Source organism: Ovis canadensis, chromosome 3 (genome assembly GCF_042477335.2).
Source record: "Ovis canadensis isolate MfBH-ARS-UI-01 breed Bighorn chromosome 3, ARS-UI_OviCan_v2, whole genome shotgun sequence".
Lineage (NCBI taxonomy): Eukaryota > Metazoa > Chordata > Mammalia > Artiodactyla > Bovidae > Ovis > Ovis canadensis.
In genome coordinates, this window is record NC_091247.1 from 56,271,769 (window position 1) to 56,291,446 (window position 19,678).

General features: G+C 44.8%; 1 pseudogene; it reads left to right on the plus strand.

Annotated features, from left to right (window-relative positions):
* Positions 1 to 18,591: 18,591 nt before the first annotated feature.
* Positions 18,592 to 18,710, plus strand: LOC138438364 (5S ribosomal RNA; annotated as a pseudogene).
* The last annotated feature ends 968 nt before the right edge of the window (positions 18,711 to 19,678 follow it).

The following is a 19,678-nucleotide window of genomic DNA, read 5'->3' on the forward strand; positions in this document are numbered from 1 at the left end:
AGTAGTATAAATATAGTATATATGTTAATCCCAATCTCCCAATTTATCCCTCCCCTACTGAATTCCACTTTTAAAAGAATGGAAGTAACTGAAACACTCGCTGCCATTTTTAAGAATTCATTCCAATGAGTACGTTCCAGGTTGTGTCTTTAAACAACTCTCCAGGCTCAATATTCTCTGGCACTGTAGCCTTGGCTCTGGGGTAGACAGATCCCAGACTACACTGCACAAGTCTGGCGCACATAAGAAAATCTTCAACAAATGTTTGTCGTATAAACACTTGAAAGAATGAATTGGATTTGTTGACATGCAGCCCAACCGTCTTTCCATGGCTAGCTCCAGCCCATGCCATTGATTCCTAGAAATAAAAATTAGTGCCCCAAGTTCAGAGAAGCCAAGTCATCAGGTTCAGTCTTACAATCTAACTCAGACTCAATTAAGCAGAAAAGTCAACTCAGTCATTTCAGAAATTATCTAAGTAGCAGGAGTTAAGATTGAAATTTTTCTGTACAACTCTTAACATGGAGCTTCACATGTAGCCAACATTTGATAATTATTAACCGATGACCCTTCAGAAATCTAGATAATTCTACTAACTAAATCCTTCCTTTGCTGAGTCTATTGATTAGTCAAGGTAAACATTCACAGACACACATGCACACCATCCATCCTGCCTCCACTTCTGTCCTTGGCTTTCCCATCTCCATTTGGGAGCTAGTTGCTAAGAGACCAGGTCTAATTCTTGGAAACTGAGCAAATCCCTTCTCTCCAAACCATGTGAGTTTATTTTTCTTCTTGAGAGCTTGGCGAAACTTAAATTCCCACTGTACCCCTTATACAAGAAGCTGTTTCCTGCTGCAGGAACACCATAGCTTCAGCAGAGAGGGCACCAGATTGTGATGGCCTTCTGCCTCAGACCACCCCTTCTGGCCTCTTGCAGTATGCCTTCAGAAGACACTCAAGCAACCCCAGAAGGTAATCAGGAAAGACATGGTACTTGGATGAGAAGAAAACATACATGCCTATACTCACTGAATTGTTTCACAGGTTTTACAAACCTGGAAGGGCACTGCTAAGAAAGGTATCTGAGCACGTAATGGCAGATCAATCCAAGCATGATACAATCACTTCTGCAGCTGCCACAAGGCAAGAAGCGGACAGTAAAATAAGATATGGCTTAGGCTTTAGGGCCATGTTATAAACTGAACTGAGCCCCTCACAAAATTCATATGTTGAAATTCTAACTCTTAGTACTTAGTAATTCAGAGGATGACCGTATTTGAAGACAGAGTCTGGAAAGAGGTAATTAAGGTAAATTAACAGCAAAAGAGGAAGTGGATGAGATGGTTAGACAGCATCACTGACTCAATGGACGTGAATCTGAGCAAAGTCCAGGAGATAGTGAAAGACAGGGTAGCCTGGGGTGCTGCAGTGCATGGGGTCACGAGTCTGAACAACAAGAATGAGGTCAGGTGGGTGGGACCTGATCCAATCTGAAATGTGTCCTTTTAAGAAGAGAACAGGACACTTAGATACACAGAGAAAGGACCATGTGATGACACACGGAGAAGTCGCCCATCTACAACAGAAAGAGAGGCCTCAGAAGAAAGCAACCCTGCTGACACCTTGGTCTTGGACCTCAGACCTCCAGAAGTGTGAGAAAATAAAATTCTGCTGTTTAAGCCACTTGGTCTGTGGTACTTTGTTATGGCAGTGTGGGTCGACTAATGCAGGCAAGAAAGAGTCTAGGATTAACTATGACCACCAGCACCATAAATGGACCCCAGAGGCAAAGAGTCATAATTACTAAAGAATAGAAAGTGATTAGAGGAACAGGTACCCATGTTCCTTGTTAACTGAGAAGTTTCCCAATATTTCTATATCAGTTCTAGGTTGCTGGATCACAAACCATCTAAAGCTTAGACACCTTAGCAGCTCAAGCACCTACCATGGATATACTCACAAAGCTGGGAGTCAACCATGTGGGCTGAGGTCACCGGGGCAGCACTTCTGCTGGTCTCTCCTAAGGTCACTCTCAAGGCTGCAATCATCTGCAGCTGGACCAGGAAAGGAGGCTAGAAGATGGCCTTGTTCACACATCTAGCAACTGGAGTTGTCTCTTGGCTGCAGGGTGTGGGTTCTCACAGTCCAGTAGACAGAGAAGAGCTGCTTTCCATGGTGGTCTGGCAAAAGCAATCCAAAGTGGCAAAATCAGAAACAATAAGGTTCTTTGAGGCCTAGATTTAGAAGCCTCACAATGTCAGCTGAAACACATCCACTTGGTCAAAGTAAATCACAGGTTCTGATTCAATGGGAGGAGAATTAAACCCGCTTCTTGATGAGAGACGCAGTAAAGTTCCAGTGCAAAGGTGTATGCGCACAGGACGGAAGGTACAGCTGTAGCCATCTTTACAAACCTGTTCTTCCACTCCCTTTGGGCTGACTATCAGGATCATTTCCCTGATTATAAGGCAGGTGAAAGCTCTATGCCAGGCATTTAAAAGAACAGGTGCCAGACCCATGTGTGTGAGCATGTCTTAAAGATTAGGAGATTGGTCATCCATCCATCCATTCTGCAAATGCAAATGAAAATCAACTCTGTGCCCAAGTCCCAGGAATACAAAGATGAAAATGACGTGACACCCAGCAAGGATATCAAACTAGTCAATCCTAAAGGAAATCAACTCCGAATATCCATTGGAAGGACAGATGCTGAAGCTGAAGTTCAATACTATGGCCATCTGATGCAAAGAGCCGACTCATCGGAAAAGATCCTGATGCTGGGAAAGATTGAGGGATGAGGAAAAGGGGGCAACAGAGGATGAAATGGTTGGATGGCATCACTGGCTCAATGGACATGAATTTGAGCAAACTCCTGGTGATAGTGAAGGACAGGGAAGCCTAGCATGCTGTAGTCCATGGGGTTGTAAATAGTCAGACACAACTTAATGACTGAACAACAACAACCAGGTCATAGGGATACAAATAAGTGGATCAAAGCAGATTTGCATACAAAGTAGTCAGTCCTCTGTGCTGTATTCTTCTAGGAAAGAGAAGACCAAGAAAGAGTTCATAAAGGAGGTGACTCTTGCCTTAAGTTCAGACAGATAAGGGGCCTGCTAGGTAAATTAGGTAAGAGGGTAAAGGTTTGGAAGAGAGAAAATGCTTGAATAGGAGGTCATACTCATGCATTGGTAAGGCAGGCAGGAGACTTCTCTGCCATGGCAAACAGCCTGAGTTTTCTCTGTAGGCTACAGGGAAACATTACAGATACTCAGATTTGGGTTTGTTATACTCATACTTGCAACTTGGAAAAAATGTGCAGGGTTTCTAGGGCAAGGGGACCGGTGAAGGGGGACTTTTCCTTTAAGGCATTGTGATTACAAACGACAGAATGCAACTCTGACCAACAGAAGCAGGAGAATTTATAAAAGGATTTGGAGAATCTCACAGGGTTGAGGGGACTAGAGAACCAGGCTTGTAACCCCCAGAAAAGGGACAGCTGCAGAAAGTGTGAAGATAACACCTACTCAACTCTCTGCCTCCTACTGCACATGGCTACTATCTACACAAGGATTCTAGCCATTCCTCCCATTTTGTTAGTTTCCAGGCTTTGGAAGAGAAATTTCAGTTGACTGAGTTAATGTTGTATGCTACTGCCTGACTGTGCCAGGGCTTAAAAGAGAATCCCCATGTTACTCAGAGAGCTCTGGGGTGGGAGGCTTGGTATCCCCACTTTTGCTCCACAAGACAGAGGGGTAATTCCCCAGAAGGAATCCAAGGTGATCTTAGAAGGGGGAATGAAAGCTCAGCAGCCCCAAATCAACAATATCCATTATAGGGTCATTCAAAGAGCCTTGGAAGTCCCACCTGCTTCGCTGGGACAGAGGATGTCCAGAGCAAGAGAATAAGCAACAAAGCTTCAGGTGACCAGGACTTTAATTCAGTCCAACCTAGATGCTGTGGTCTCAACTCTAGCACCTTCCTGATGTAACACAGAAGTCAATCAGTTTGTTCAGATTTATTTTTCTTCATCAAAACACAGAATGAAATACCTAACTCAATTTTTCCTTCGTAAGTACTTCTTTTGACAAAGTTTAAAGAGGTCATCTCTTTGTCACCAAGTTTCCGAAGGACTGGAGACTAACTTTGAACACGATCTTGTAAGTACACACACATTCACACCCCAGGAGCTCTTCCAGGAAGAGGTTGGTACACAATATCTAGTTTTTTTGAAATTATTCTGACCTCCCCCTGCAAAATAAAGCATTTATTTCTCTTAAACAATTTCCTAATAGCATTCAGAAAGACAAGAGCTCAAGACCTTCCCATGAAAGTAATGAAGATAGCAGTTAATAGCCCAAGGATATACAATGAACTGTGGTGTCAGAGAAGACTCTTGAAAGCCCCTTGGACAAAAAAAAAAAAAAAAAGAGACCAAACCAGTCAATCCTAAAGGAAACCAACCCTGACTACTTATTGGAAGGACTGATGCTGGAGTTGAAGCTTCAATACTTTGGCCACCTGATATGAAGAGATGACTCATTGGAAAAGGCTCTGATGCTGGGAAAGATTGGGGACAGGAGGAGAAGGGGATGGCAGGATGACATAGTTGGATGGCACCACCAACTCAATGGATATGAGCTTGAGTAAACTCCGGGAGATAGTGAAGGACAGGGAAGCCTGGTGTGCTACAGTCCATGGTGTCATAAAGAGTTGTTATGTGGGCAGGGTCAGACATGGTGATTGAATAATACCATAGGTCATCAGCTTCTAATTCACCATTAATTCTCAGGCAATACTACTAATATAATGCTTTGCAATGCCACTAGCTTCCCTGGTTGTTCAGATAGTAAAGAATCTGCCTGCAATGGGGGAGACTTGGGTTCGATCCTGGGTTGGGAAGAGCCCCTGGAGGAGGACATGGCAACCCACACCAGTATTCTTGCCTGGAGAATCCCCATGGACAGAGAATCCTGGCAGGCTACAGTCTATGGAGTCACAAAGAGTTGGACACGACTCAGCGACAAAGCACAGCACAGAGCACAGGGTAAGATTCTACAAATCATTATTTGAAGAAGTGGTTTATTTCCCACTTGGCTAAAGCTGCTTCCAAGGATGTAGACAATTTCCCTCACTCCAGCACTCTCCAAATGTAATCAACTTGCTGAACAAGTGAGGGCAGAGCCAGTTTCTGAAGTAGATATTATGGAACCATGGACTTTGAGTATCTGGCCAACTTGTTATCAGTTACGGAGTCTATGAAAGAATAGCAATGATTGATTTATAAATCTTGCTCTAATTTTAAACTTTAACACAGAGTCCCAGAAATGACTTTAGAGGTTTTTTATTTCCAATGACCTCCATTTAACAGCCATGGAATCTTGTGATAAGTATTTTGATTTTCATGCCCTTCTATTTACTAGTTTACAAAGTTAACAAAATCCATTCTGTCTACCCTAAGAAATTTCTCAAAAGGGTAAAATGAAAACAGAGCATACAGATTTTAGAAACTGTATCTCCCATGTGAGTAAATGGGAGGAGGCATTTGTGACTATGCTGACATTTTCATAGCTCTATTGAGACATTTTTTAAAAAGCATCATATTGCTCTCACTGAGCAGAAACTCCAAATTACAGTTTCTCAATCTTAGCTTGCTAAGAAGCAAACTCTCTGGCCCTAAGAATCTTGAAAGACAAAGTGGTTTAAAGCCATTTAAAGTGGATTAAGTCATTTATTGTACTTGGAACAGCCTCCAATGAGAGCTAGCAGTAAGAACCACCCTCCTCATGAGTCTGAATTGTATCCTCCCTTCCTTCTGTCTTTCTGCTCTTACCTCCATTTTTCCCTCATTCTTTCCTGGCTTTCTCCTTTCACTCACCAATTTATGCAATCATTCACCACCTCTTGCACTGTCTCTATCACTGAGTCTCTACCATGTTCCAGGTGCTACACCTGGGCTGGGTTTCACAGAATGGGTCAGATCTTCACCAGCTGAGGGATCATGGGTGAGGTGTTACTGACAAGTGCTCCAGAAATATACACTTCATTACTCCACCCCTGTAGACAATACCTTTCATTTCATTTTAAACTATAAGCAGCGCTGTTGCATTCACTATATAAATGATCGTTTCTACAGGCTTTTTACTCTTGTAATCAAACCCAACATATACAGACTAACCCCACATACAAAGTAACTAATAGGGAAACAAGTGATCAAGTCTTATATACTCAAACCATCTGTTAGTTCTCCAGCTTACAGTAAGTGATCTTGTAAACTATTTTCAATGATTTAACTTTAAAAATCAATTTAACATCTAACTAGGTGGTAGGGACTCTATTAAGGACTAAAAATATAAAGATGAGTGAATCAGAATCACTTCTCCCAACAAGCTCAAGTGACAGACAAGAGAATTGGTAATGTAATGTGATAAGAACTTCAGCAGAGAAAGGCATAGAATGCCATGAAACACAAGTGAGGGAACGAATCACTTGCCAGGGAGAAATCAGGCAAAGCTACAGAGAGGTGGTATTATTAAAAAAAAAAAAATTAAGAAGCAAATGAAAGAATGAGCTCCCATTTCTGTGGTCCAGAGATGAGTTTCCCAGGCCCCTTCTATGTGTCTGCTCTACCCTCTTTGTGAGTAGTCTTGGAGCAGCATGCCCGGATTCCATGCCCTCCCCCTTCCTTGCTCTGCCCCTTCACCCAAAGTCAAGAGTCCAGGGAGCCCATGAACTCTAAGCTGAAGAGAATGGGCACAATAAGATTGGAATTAGGTTCTACACATTTAAGAATCTTAGGCAGGGGAGGGCCAGAGGGTAACAGCACTTAACATTTTCTGATCTCTTACTTCCCAAACATGTTGGGGATCTTAAAAACCAAAGCTCAGTCCATCCTTGTGGCAATGAGTAATTAAAGAAATATCTTGAATTAAACTAATGTTTATTGACTATCCACTGTGTAACAGTACCAGGTACAGTGATAAATAAGATAGGTGACATTCCTGCTCTGATACTCTATCCTCTCATGGATTTTATCCACAGAGGGCTAAAGCAATTCATCCAGAGGTACAGAGCTAGGAAGTGGTAGAGCTAGGACTGAAACCTTGCTCTTTCTGACTCCAAGTCCTACACTTTCAACACTCCTGAAATAAAGTCAAAACCAAACAAATCCTGTGTGAGCTCACAGGAGAGAGGTAAACAACCAAGGGAACCAGAGTCCAACTCACCCCTTGACCCAGGCATTGGCAGTTTCTGCGGTATGATTAGATGTCTATGTCTGGGGGTTTGTAAGCTGCCCAGATTATTTTAAGAACCAGTGTCCTAGGTGTCACAGGGAGCTGCTCTGGGGTTCCCAAGAGGAAAGAAAGGAGGGGGCCAGTTTTAAACAGGCCCCTTGACTCTCACTTGAACCTGAACATCCCCACTTTTATCTTATTCATATCTTGGGCCTATGCCTCAGGTTGCCACTAAAGAAAGAACTCTGATGCTAACAAAATAAACAAATTTGAACCACTCTCTCAAGGTTCTCAGATGGAGTTTTTGCATCAAGAAAACTTTCTCTCGGCATCCTTTTGGATGTTACATACTGGTACTTTGGTTATGGGCATTCTTATATGCTATTGTAGAAAAGGAAAAAATTGCTTGAATTATTAGAAAAATGTCATAACTTAGCAAAAGTGTCAATGAATGCCATAAACCTAGAGTTTATACTGCTGCTGCTGCTAAGTCACTTCAGCCGTGTCTGACTCTGTGTGACCCCATAGATGGCAGCCCACCAGGCTCCCCCGTCCCTAGGATTCTCCAGGCAAGAACACTGGAGCGGGTTGCCATTTCCTTCTCCAGTGCATGAAAGTGAAAAGTGAAAGAAGTCGCTCAGTCGTGTCCAACTCATAGCGACCCCATGGACTATAGACTATCAGGCGCCTCCATCCATGGGATTTTCCAGGCAAGAGTACTGGAGTGGGGTGACATTTCTTTACATATTCACTTGGTGCATATTTATGGGACATCTACTACGTTCTAGATGATGAGGACCGGTCAATCCTAAAGGAGACCAACCTTGACTATTCATTGGAAGATGCTGAAGTTGAAGCACCAATACCTTGGCCACCAGATAGGAAGAGCCGACTCATTGGAAAAGACCCTAATTCCCTGATTGAGGGCAGGAGCAGAGGGTGGCAGAGGATGAGATGGTTACATAGCATAACTGACTCAACGGACATGAGTTTGCGCAAACATTGGGAGATAGTGGGGAACAGCGAAGTCTGGTGTGCTGCACTCTGTGGAGTCGAAAAGAGTCAGACATGACTTAGCGTCTGAACAACAATCAGATGATGAGGATACCACTATGAGGTTGAGAGACACAGGGACTTTCAGGTAGCATATATTCTGATCAATTCAGTCCAGTCCGTTTGCTCAGTCATGCCCAACTCTTTGTGACACCATGGACTGCAGCACGCCAGACTTCTCTGTCCTTCACCAACTCCCGGGCTCATATTTTCTGATGGGGGAGACAAATGGACAAATATACAAGGGAGATAGTGTTTAATCATGCACATCTTTCAGTCCTGGGTCCTGTCTACCTGGAGTCCTCTAGAAGAGGGCTTAGGGTTCCTCCTCGGTCCTCTTAAACACTGAGTAGCCATTTTCCCTCTTGATGGGGACTGGGATAGGCACTCAGAGGCTCAGTTCATGTGGGTCAGCTGGCACGTGTGGCCTCTATCTTCAAAGGCTTACCAAAGATCTGATGGAGTCTGGAAACCAGCCTGCCTATGAGGAGGGACAGGCCTTGGGTTTCTGGACATCAGAGTGTCCTTTGATAACAAGGAATCTAAATTATCTACACTTCACTAAGGCTGCTTGGCCTTTAAAACAATTTTGAAATGTCCACAAGCTTCCCAAGTGGCACAGTGGTAAAGAATCCTCCTGCCAATGCAGGAGATGCAAGAGAGGCAGGTTCAATCCCTGAGAGATCCCCTGGAGTAGGAAATAGCAACCCACTCTGGTATTCTTGCCCGGACAATTCCAGGGACAGTGGAGCCTGGTGGACTACCGCTCAAAGGATCGCAAAGAGTCGGACACAAGGAAGCACAGGGAAGTCGGACGCAACAGAAGCCCATATTCTGAGGGGTGGTCGTTTCCATACATCCCATTGCTTCAGTCCTGTAAGAACAGACATCTGATCTATCAGATGTTTGGAATTCAGCCTGGAGAGAGGATCTGCATCTTTATCTGGATGAACATTCACAAACAATTTGAGCTTAATTGGTATACTCATACGTCACACAATCTGATTTCAAGGCTAGAGATAGGTGTTAAGGCAGAGGGCAACCACCTATCATCTAACAAGTGGATATATAAGAAAAATGTATAATAAGCACATCAACAGCTGGCTTGTAAATGAGAATGTAAAGGTAGTTCAAGCTCCATGGAGACAATCTGTTCTCCTAAACACTGTCTAATTCTTTAACATTCTTTTGTAGCCTCAACAAGAAGGATACCTTTCTTCTTGTGGATATGATCACAAGTTTTAAATGAATAAAGTGAAAATTAATGGGATTTTTTTTTCTTTAAATGACTGTATACAAACTTCAAACAGTTCTTTCGTAGTCAAATCAATGCCATGAGAAATTTTCAGACTCAGAACTTTCATTTCACTGGGTTCATCTCCCAGATTAAAAGACTTGTTCATAAGACAGCATTTATTATTTTCTTCTCCTACTAAATAAAAAGTTATACACACTTCAAAGTTGAAAAAAAAATTAAAGGCACCAAGAAACAAGTTAAAGTCACCCAGAAAAGTTTAGATAGAAATACAAATAAGAACAATTTGGAGTCTTTTCCTCCAGTCTTACATATTATGTAATATTTTTAGATGAATAACGATTCTGTTAAGAACCTGAATTACCTACACATCAGGGCAGAGTTCCATAATTAGTGGCAGGGGTGAAGATGGAAGATGCTCTCTGACTACTGAATTGGCAAGATCAGAAATGAATGGCGCCATAAAGATCCCAAGTCTTTCATTAATGCTTAAAGCTGAGGCTTTATTTATAAGGAGATTCTAAATTCTAGTCTGGTCTCACCCGGCTGCCTTTGATAGAGGTAGCCTGCTTGTCATGCTCATGAAGAAAAAAGTCCCAAGCTCCATAAAGACTTTTCCCCCCACACCTAAAGGAAAGAGAAAGATATTGGCAAGTCAGGGGCAGAATTGGGGCAAACCCTAAAAAACTTCTTTCCCTTTGGGATTGGCTGAGCTAAAGTCAGGATTGACTATTCCAGCTGCAGTCAGAGCAGTGACTGCACAGGGACAGGTGATGTCCAGAGGCAAAGTTGCTGCCCAGATTTTAAGCAGCCTAGACCATTGTCTGTGTCTTGCGTGCACGCATGCTAAGTAGCTTCAGTCATGTCCAGCTCTTCTCAACCCTGTGGACTGTAGCCCGCCAGGCTCCTCTGTCCATGGGATCCTCCAGGCAAGAATACTGGAGTGGGTTGCCATGCCCTCCCCCAGGGGATCTTCCCAACCCGGGATTGAAACTGTGTCTTATAGTCTTCCGTATTGGCAGGTGTGTTCTTCACCACTAGCACCACCCGAGAAGCCCTTGTCTATACACTGCTTTCCAAACTTGAGCCAGGATCAAAGTGTATATGAAATATGTGTGTGTGGGTTTAGTTGTGAAGTTGTGTTTGACTCTTTTTGTGACCCCATGGACTGTAGCCCACCAGACTCTTCTGTCCATGAAATTTCCCTAGCAAGAGTACTAGAGTAGGTTGCCATTTCCTTCTCTGGGATCTTCCTGGACCAAGGATAGAACTCACATCTCCTGCATTGGCAGGTGGGTTCTTTACCACTGAGCCACCAGGGAAGTATACATGATAATACATTTCTGTTTGTTTCTCTTTTGTTAAAAAAAAGAAAAGAAAAAAGACTCCCTCCGAGGGTTTTTAAACCACAGATTGCTCAGCTCCCACCTCAGAGTCTCTGATTCAGTAGACCTTGGGCGGGGCCTGAATATTGCATTCCTATCAAGTCACCCCAACACCAGAGTCCCAGGACCACTCTTTGAGAACCACAGGTCTACACTGACACTTGCTCTGTGGATCACAGGTTCAGAACTCAGGCTTAAAAGGCAGACAGACCTGATTTTCTTTCCTGGCTCCATCACCTATAACAATGTGAGCCTGGGTGAGTAATTTAATTAATCTGAGCCTCTGTTTCCTCATACATCATAAAGGGATAATAAGGTTATTCCAAGAAATGGAACATATAGTTTATGCTGTGTTAAGCAGATTACCCAGCTCACAGTAAATACTCAATACATGATTTTGTATTATTTTAAGTTTCACCTTAGCCTCCTGGAATCTTTCTGTATCTGTTAGTACGGATCCCTCAACCCTCTAAAATGCTGGCTCACTCCCCTCCTTTCCAACCGCCTGGTGTGGAGGAAAGCACCTGCCCCCACCGTGCCTCCCAACTCAGCTAGCAAATGCCTCTGACCAAGCTAGTCCTCTGCTGCCACCTTGTGCCCCGAACTCACCTAACAACTTGCAGGTTGATCTGTTCAGCAGGTCCCTGGGGCTGCAATCCCAAAACAAAGGTTTTTCTTTGCAAAGGAGCCAGAGGCGGTGCCCACTCAGGCTGCAGGTGGTTAGGAGGATCCTGAGGAAGTCTTCTCAGCCAGATCAATCAAAAGGGTCATGCTTCCAGAAGACTTCAAAACAACACAAGTGATCAGGACCAGGCAACTGCTGATCCCCAGGCAGGAATCTGGAGGCTTCCACTGACCTCACACCTGTCCTGGCCAGCAGCCTTCAGAGCAATACCTCCGCCTGTGGTCATTTCTGAGGATTCCTGGGACCTCAGAGTTTATATCTTCAGATCCCTCTTGCTGCTGCCAAAGACATATCGGGAACAAGGTTATTACGGGGACCCCGGAGGTCCCATGCTGGAACCTATTTCTGATGGACTGCTCATCATGCTAAGTTTCTGGGGTAAGCCCAGTGCTTAAGTAGGAAAAGACACAGGACATGCATGTTGGCAGCAAAATGAGTCTCCGAGATGCTCTTGCCATCTTGTTTTTCATTCCCATTGCAAGCAGTTCACTAAGGTGTTACAGCTCAACAGGAATTGTGGTTATTCAGTCACTAAGTCATCTCCAACTCTTTGCCACCCCATGCAGCATGCCAGGCTTCCATGTCTTCCACAGTCTCCCGGAATTTGCTCAAATTTGTGTTCATTGATTCGGTGATGCCATCCAACCATCTCATCCCCTGCCACCCCCTTCTCTTGCCCTCAATCTTTCCCGGCACCAGGGTCTTTTCCAATGAGTCAGCTCTTTGCATCAAGTGACCAAAGTATTAGAGCTTTAGCTTCCCTGATAGCTCAGTTGGTAAAGAATCCACCTGCAATGCAGGAGACCCCGGTTCGATTCCTGGGTTGGGAAGATCCGCTGGAGAAGGGATAGGCCACACACTCCAGTATTCTTTGGCTTCCCTTGTGGCTCAGCTGGTAAAGAATTTGCCTGCCATGTGGGAGACCTGGGTTCAATCCCTGGGTTGAGAAGATCCCCCGGAGAAGGGAAAGGCTACCCACTCCAGTATTCTGGCCTGGAGAACTCCATGGTCTGTATAGTCCATAGGGTCGCAAAGAGTTGGACACCACTGAGCAAATTTCACTAACGTTTAAGATTCAGCATCAGTCCTTTCAATGAATATTCAGGGTTGATTTCCTTTAGGATTGACTGGTTTGATCTCCTTGCAGTCCAAGGGATTCTCAAGAGTCTTCTCCAACACCACAGTTCAAAAGTTTCTTCAGCAGTCAGCTTTCTTCATGGTCCAATTCTCACATCCACACATGACTACTGGAAAAACCATAACTTTGACTAGACAGATCTTCGTCGACAAAGTACTGTCTCTGCTTTCTAATATACTGCCTAGGTTTGCCATAGCTTTCCTTACAAAAAGCAAGTGTCTTTTAATTTCATGGCAGTGATTTTGGAGCCCAAGAAAATAAAATCTGTCACTGTTCACACTTTTTCCTCATCTATTTGCCATGAAGTGATGGAACTAGATGCCATGATCTTAGTTTTTTGAATTCTCAATGGGGGAGAAAATGCAAATTGCTTTATTTCTTAACTACTTTATCCTTCCCTGCTGGAAAGCAGAGCTCTTAATGAGAGTTTGAACATAACTCATAACTTTGAGGACACTTCTAGTTATTATAACTTACCTGGGCCAGTTTTAAACTCTTCTCATATTCTCCTATCCCATCTTTTCACTACGTTTGGGGCCCCTGACTCCTGGAGCAGAGGAAACAGAGGAAGACCTGGCCTAGCTTGGGGTGCCTCCTTCCCCCTCACTCTGCAGGCACGGGAGGAGGTAAAGGTCAGAGGGCTATGCCCCTCTACTCAGCTTCCATTCTCAGAGCCCTCTCTCCATTCGCAGCTTTCTTAGAAAGGACAAACTGACCCCTTGGCAGGAAGTCAAGTGCTGGCTCTCCCTCAGGGACCCACCAGGGCTGTTTGGAGAGCACTCTCAAGACCCCCTGGGCATAGTGCCCTGTAGGAGGGTGGGCTCCAGCAGCTCCCGACCATCTACCTCCACCCCCTGTCCCAGGGACCAACAGCAGAAGTGGACCCAAGGACAGTTTCTGCCAGGATCTCTGGAAGCCTTGGCTTGGGGTCTTGTGCATTACTTCTGTTCAGTTTCCTTTACCCACAGGAAACACATCTTTACCCAAAGAGAAACATGAATGCAGGCTGTTTCCATAACCACGCTCAACCCCCCAAAACATGGCCAGGACAGATCAGTAAGGAGCATCCTTCCAGAAAATGAAAAGCTGTCTGTCTCTTCTTGCAGGTCCCCCAAAATCTTCACAGGTGATGTACTTGGAGACTTGCCTTCACCCAACACCCCACTTCACCTCCACTGGAGAGAGGAGAGATTCACTGTCTCCTTTCCCCAACAAGGAGGGCAAGGAAGCACCTCTCCTAAGGGCCCTCATGCCCTGAGGCTCCCAACACTGATAGCTCTCCCTCCTTGTGTTCTCTCCTCCCAGATCAATAAACTTCCCGCTGAGTGGGGAGTGAAGAATGTCACCCAGACAGCTGCCACCTCTCAGGAAGGCGAGGCTAGGAGTGGGGTGCACTTTGGGCTTCTCTCTTTAGAATGTGGGTTATTTGGTACCCCCTTCATTCTCATTTTTTGGGCCTCTAGGTACCAATTCTGGGCAATTGACAGGTCCCACTCAGCATCTGCTCCCTAGACAGTTGGGTCCAGCACTCATGCAGGCCCTGAATGGAATAAAAGGCAAAGCATTGATTCTTCTCCAGTGGCTGCTGCTAGTCGAAAGCTTGATGGGCTTCTTTAAGACTTGGTGGTGGTGGTTGGTTTAGTCACTAAGTCACGTCCAACTCTTGCAACCCCCACGCCATGGACACCGAGCTTCTCTGTGCATGGGATTCTCCAGGCAAGAGTACTGGAGTCGGTTGCCATTTCGTCCTCCAGCTGATCTTCCTGACCCAGAGACTGAAGCCACGTCTCCTGTACTGGCAAGCAGGTTCTTTACCCACAGCACCACCCTTCCCAGCCTTGTGACCAAGGCTTCAAAGGAGTAGGGGTGAGGATAGGTGGATGGCACAGATAATTTTGGGTGAAAGGAGGAAAGTTCCAGAATAAGAGCCCATGGTCAAGAAGAGTGCGCTCATTTTGGCAGCAGTTAGCAGTCAGAAGCATGAGTCCTGGGTGTCAGGGCAGAGGGTGAGAGGAAGTTTGTAGATTAACAGTTAACCAACAGAAAGCACACTCATTGACTTCACATTTTTTCCTCCTTATACAGATACAAACATGCCCAGATGCAATATAGGAAAATCGCTCCTCAATGCCAAAACTTTCTGAGGGAAAAAAAGAAAAACCTCCTGAACTAGTTTTAACCATCTTTGTATTGTTCTAATTTGTCTTGGAAGCAAAGAAACTTTCTTTGTGAACTCGGGGCTTCAAAGCCTGCTTTGTTTTCATGCATGGTATTGATCTGGACTCTCTGGAGGGTGTCTTGACATCTCTCCACACCTTCCCTGATTAATCCAGCAAGTCCAACAGGCCCTCCTCCACTGACAAGGAGAGGGAGGTACAGAGAAACTCAGAGCCTCCTCAGAGGTAACAAAACCTGTTCACAGTGGAGCATGAGCTGAATACTAAGTCAACACCCAGGGCTGTGTGGGCGCTTCTAAACATCTCAGTATCCCAGCTCTGAGAAAGCACTGAGGTCTCTCTGGTGAAAGGAACCATGGAATTTTCATGTTTTTTGCTTCCTACCTGACGTCACCTCTTGGAAGGCAGCCCCTTGTTTCTCTTCCCTGAGAGAGAACTGGACAAGCCGTCCAGGATCCTAGTTCCCAGCCTGGCCTCATTACCCCATGGATGGCCCCCTGCCAGGTCCCCTCTCGTGGCATCAGTTTCCACATCTGTCAAGCAAAAGGCTGAAAGGTTTCTCCAGTTCAGCTCAGCTGCTTCTTCTCTCTGATGCAGTGTCTGATTGAATCCTTCCTTTGACAAGCCACAGGAGTCTTACCTCAATCATCCCAGGCTTCTAGAACAAAACAGAAGAGGCAGTGGCTTCGACAACAGGCATTTAGTCCAGGACAGGTCTTTAGACAGACATTAAACCCTGGCATGTCTGAAGGAATAGAGAGGAGAGAGAGGCTTACCAGATTGGTTTCAACAAAAATATCTTACATACCTGATAAATATTTATCAGCCCAAAAGGGATAAACTTATTCCACTTATATGTCTGATATTTTGTCAGTTTGGTTCCTGAACATTCAAATCTGAGTTCTCAGGCTTGGATGCAGACACCTGGAAGCCAGGGCTCAGCAGAACTGTGTGATTTCCAGGGGCTCTGTTTGGCCTGGGGGTAGAGATAATGGGGTGTGAGATGATAAATCAGAGGAAAGCTTACTTTGTATCCTAAATATATTTATAAAAGTCTCAGAGATATCAAATCACAGAAGAAAGAGGAAAAGTGTGAGAATTCTGTTGTCAACTGTCTCTACTCGCTTCACTTGAAAAAGCAGCTGAGTCCTGAGTGAGGGGGACACTTGGCAGGTTTGACTAAGCCCGCTTATCCAAAATTTGACCCCCATCCCTCACCCCTCAAAACACATACTGTGAGGAAAGGGAGCTTAGAGTCTGTCTTAGTTGCTTCCCTGGATCCCTGTCCTTTTTGACCTGGGGTATACTTACCTTGTGGCCTCAACAGAGTGGAAATGGAGAGAACAAGCAGAGAAGGTCAGAGAGGCTCCACGGCCTTGGAGAAGATAAAACCATGAACCCCTGGTTAGTGACCTGGGTTTCAGGCCGTCTGGAGCCAGGCATTGAACCTCAGGCTTCTCGTTCATAAAACAGGGACAAAAATATCCATCTCACAAGGTTAGAGTGTTTTCCTTCCTTTCCTCTATGCCTCCATGCCTGGCATAGAGAAATACTTTGAGAGATGTTTACTGAATAAACTTCTCATTTGTCCAGAGACAACACTGATTCTTCAGGTAAAATTTCAACTTATTATCACCTAAATCCGGTCCCATCACTTCATGGGAAATAGATGGGGAAACAGTGTCAGACTTTATTTTTGGGGGCTCCAAAATCACTGCAGATGGTGACTGCAGCCATGAAATTAAAAGACGCTTACTCCTTGGAAGAAAAGTTATGACCAACCTAGATAGCATATTCAAAAGCAGAGACATTAATTACTTTGCCGACTAAGGTCCGGCTAGTCAAGGCTCTGGTTTTTCCAGTGGTCATGAATAGATGTGAGAGTTGGACTGTGAAGAAGGCTGAGCACTGAAGAATTGATGCTTTTGAAGTGTGGTGTTGGAGAAGACTCTTCAGAGTCCCTTGGACTGCAAGGAGATCCAACCAGTCCATTCTGAAGGAGATCAGCCCTGGGATTTCTTTGGAGGGAATGATGCTGAAGCTGAAACTCCAATACTTTGGCCACCTCATGCGAAGAGTTGACTCATTTGAAAAGACTCTGATGCTGGGAGGAATTGGGGGCAGGAGGAGAAGGGGACAACAGAGGATGAGATGGTTGGATGGCATCACTGACTTGATGGACTTGAGTCTGAGTGAACTCCGGGAGTTGGTGATGGACAGGGAGGCCTGGTGTGCTGCGATTCATGGGGTCGCAAAGAGTTGGACACGACTGAGCGACTGAACTGAACTGAACTGAGACACTGTGCAGCTATGCGTGCATGCTCAGTAGTGACTCTTTGTGACTCCATGGACCATAGCCCACCAGGCTCCTCTTTCTAAGGGATTTCCCAGGCAAGTATACTGGAGTGGGTTGCCATTTCCTCCTCCAGGGAATATTCCCAACTTAGGGATCAAACCTGCATTTCCTTCATCTCTTGCATTGGCCAGCGGATGATTCTTTACCACTGCGCCACTGGGAATCCTTCTTACCTAAAGGTTCTCTCTCCAAAGCTGAAAGATAAATCCAGAGTACCTCTATTGGAATGTTACCTAAATGTCTAACTCCTGGCTTATCCTTTCATGTTTTGTAGTTCTAGGACCTCCCATCTGAACACTATGTTTCCCAAAACAGGCAATAGACCCACAGGCAACAGACAGGGCAGCCACTGCTTCACTGAGAGACTGGCTTCCTTCCCATCTGGGATCCCGCAGTCTTCATTGCTAGGATTTGGAAAAGAAGTGTTCCAGGTAATTTAAATGTACATGGAACTACCCAGGCAAGAATACTGGAGTGGGTTGCCATTTCCTTCTCCAGGGAATATAAATGCTCCACACCTCAAAACTCTCACCCACACCATGAACCTGGGATCTCAAGGACCAGCTTCTATCTAAGAGGAAAAAAGATGGACAGAAATCCCAGCTTCTTTCACTCCCTCCCCAAAGTCTCAGGAAACAGCAACTTTGGCCTGTGTCCCTTTGATTATAATTTATTTTAGTTCACTATTTAGCAGAGACAACAGAACACCACATACAAATCTTGGACTATCCTTAGCCCTTCATCTGGAGCTGGAAATGAATTTTATTTCACTCTCTCACACTGCAGCCTGCAAGTAGAAGCAAGGGCTCTATTATAAGAAAGACTAGGAAAGTAAGGGTGACGAGGAAAGTAAGGAAGCCCTGTGGTAAAACAGCCATGTGAGCAGGACCCAGAGCTCCATAATATAACACACAACTATAGGAGGAGATAACTCTTGTCCTCTGACTGGTCATATCACGAAGCTTTGTGTCTTCTGCTGTGATATGACTGCTGGTAACAGAAAAACAGTGGTTCTGTTAATTTCCTTTAATTTCAATTTGCCTGTTTCCCTAAGTCACTAACACCACAGCCTTTTCTCCTCTTTACCTGGAAAATGCCTACAGCCCTTCCCTGCACTTTCCTGAACCCTTACTCTGTAGTTCCCCTAAACTCAGAACCTGGAATGGAGCACTGCCCAACAGAAATACAATACTAGACACACGTGTAATTTTACATTTTTAATCACTGCATTAAAAAAAAACCTAAAAGGAATCAAGTGAACCTAATTTTAATAGTACATTTTATTCAACCCGATGTATATATGTGACTATGGCCATACCACCCTGAACATGCCAGATAGCATCTGATCTCATAAGCTAAGAAGGGTTGGGCCTGATTAATACTTGGATGGGAGACTACCGGGGAATACCTGGTGCTATAGGCTTGGAGAAAGAAATGGCAACCCACTCCAGTATTCTTGCCTGGGAAATTCCATGGACAGAGGAGCCTGGCAGGCTACAGTCCATGGTGTCACAAAGAGTCAGACAAGACTTGGCAACTAAACACGTGTGTGTGTGTGTGTGTGTGTGTGTGTGTGTGTGTTTGCGGGCACGCAGGCACACCCAAACTCAGTCGTGTCTGACTTTTTAGGACCCCTTGAAATGTAGCCCAGCAGGCTCCTCTGTCCATGGGATTTTCCAAGCAAGAATACTGGAGTGGGTTGTCATTTCCTTCTCCAGTGGATTGCTCCTGACCCAGGGATCAAACCCATATCTCTTGCAGCTCCTGTGTTAGCAGGCAGGTTCTTTACCAGCTGAGCCACATCTCTTGCCTATATATCTAAACATATGTATCTAGGGAAAGTCGCTCAGTCGTGTCTGACTGTTTGTGACCCCATGGACTGACTGTAGCCCACCAGGCTCCTCTGTCCATGGAATTCTGCAGGCAAGAATACTGGAGTGGGTAGCCATTCCCTTCTCCAGGGGATCTTTCCAACCCAGGGATTGAACGCAGGTCTCCAGCATTGCAGGTGGATTCTTTACCATCTTAGCCACCAGGGAATAGTATCAATTCAACGTGGAATCAACATTTTTAAAATATTAGCGAGATATTTTCATTCTATTTTTTCATTGTGCAACACAGAGTATCTTCTACTCTTAGGACACAAATCAATCCACACTGGCCACACTTCAAGTGCTCAGTAGCCACCTGCAGCTGATGAATGCTGAACTGACAGCACAGCCTAATATAACAGCTCACACACTGCAGTCTAATTCTGTGTTGACACATTCATCTGCCCTCTTAGCATGCTGGATCTTAAAAACAGGACCATTAACAGTGACTGACTCATAGCAGCTGTATAACAGCTCCTTGTGGATGATTGACTGGATTAACAAATCACTGTCACCATTG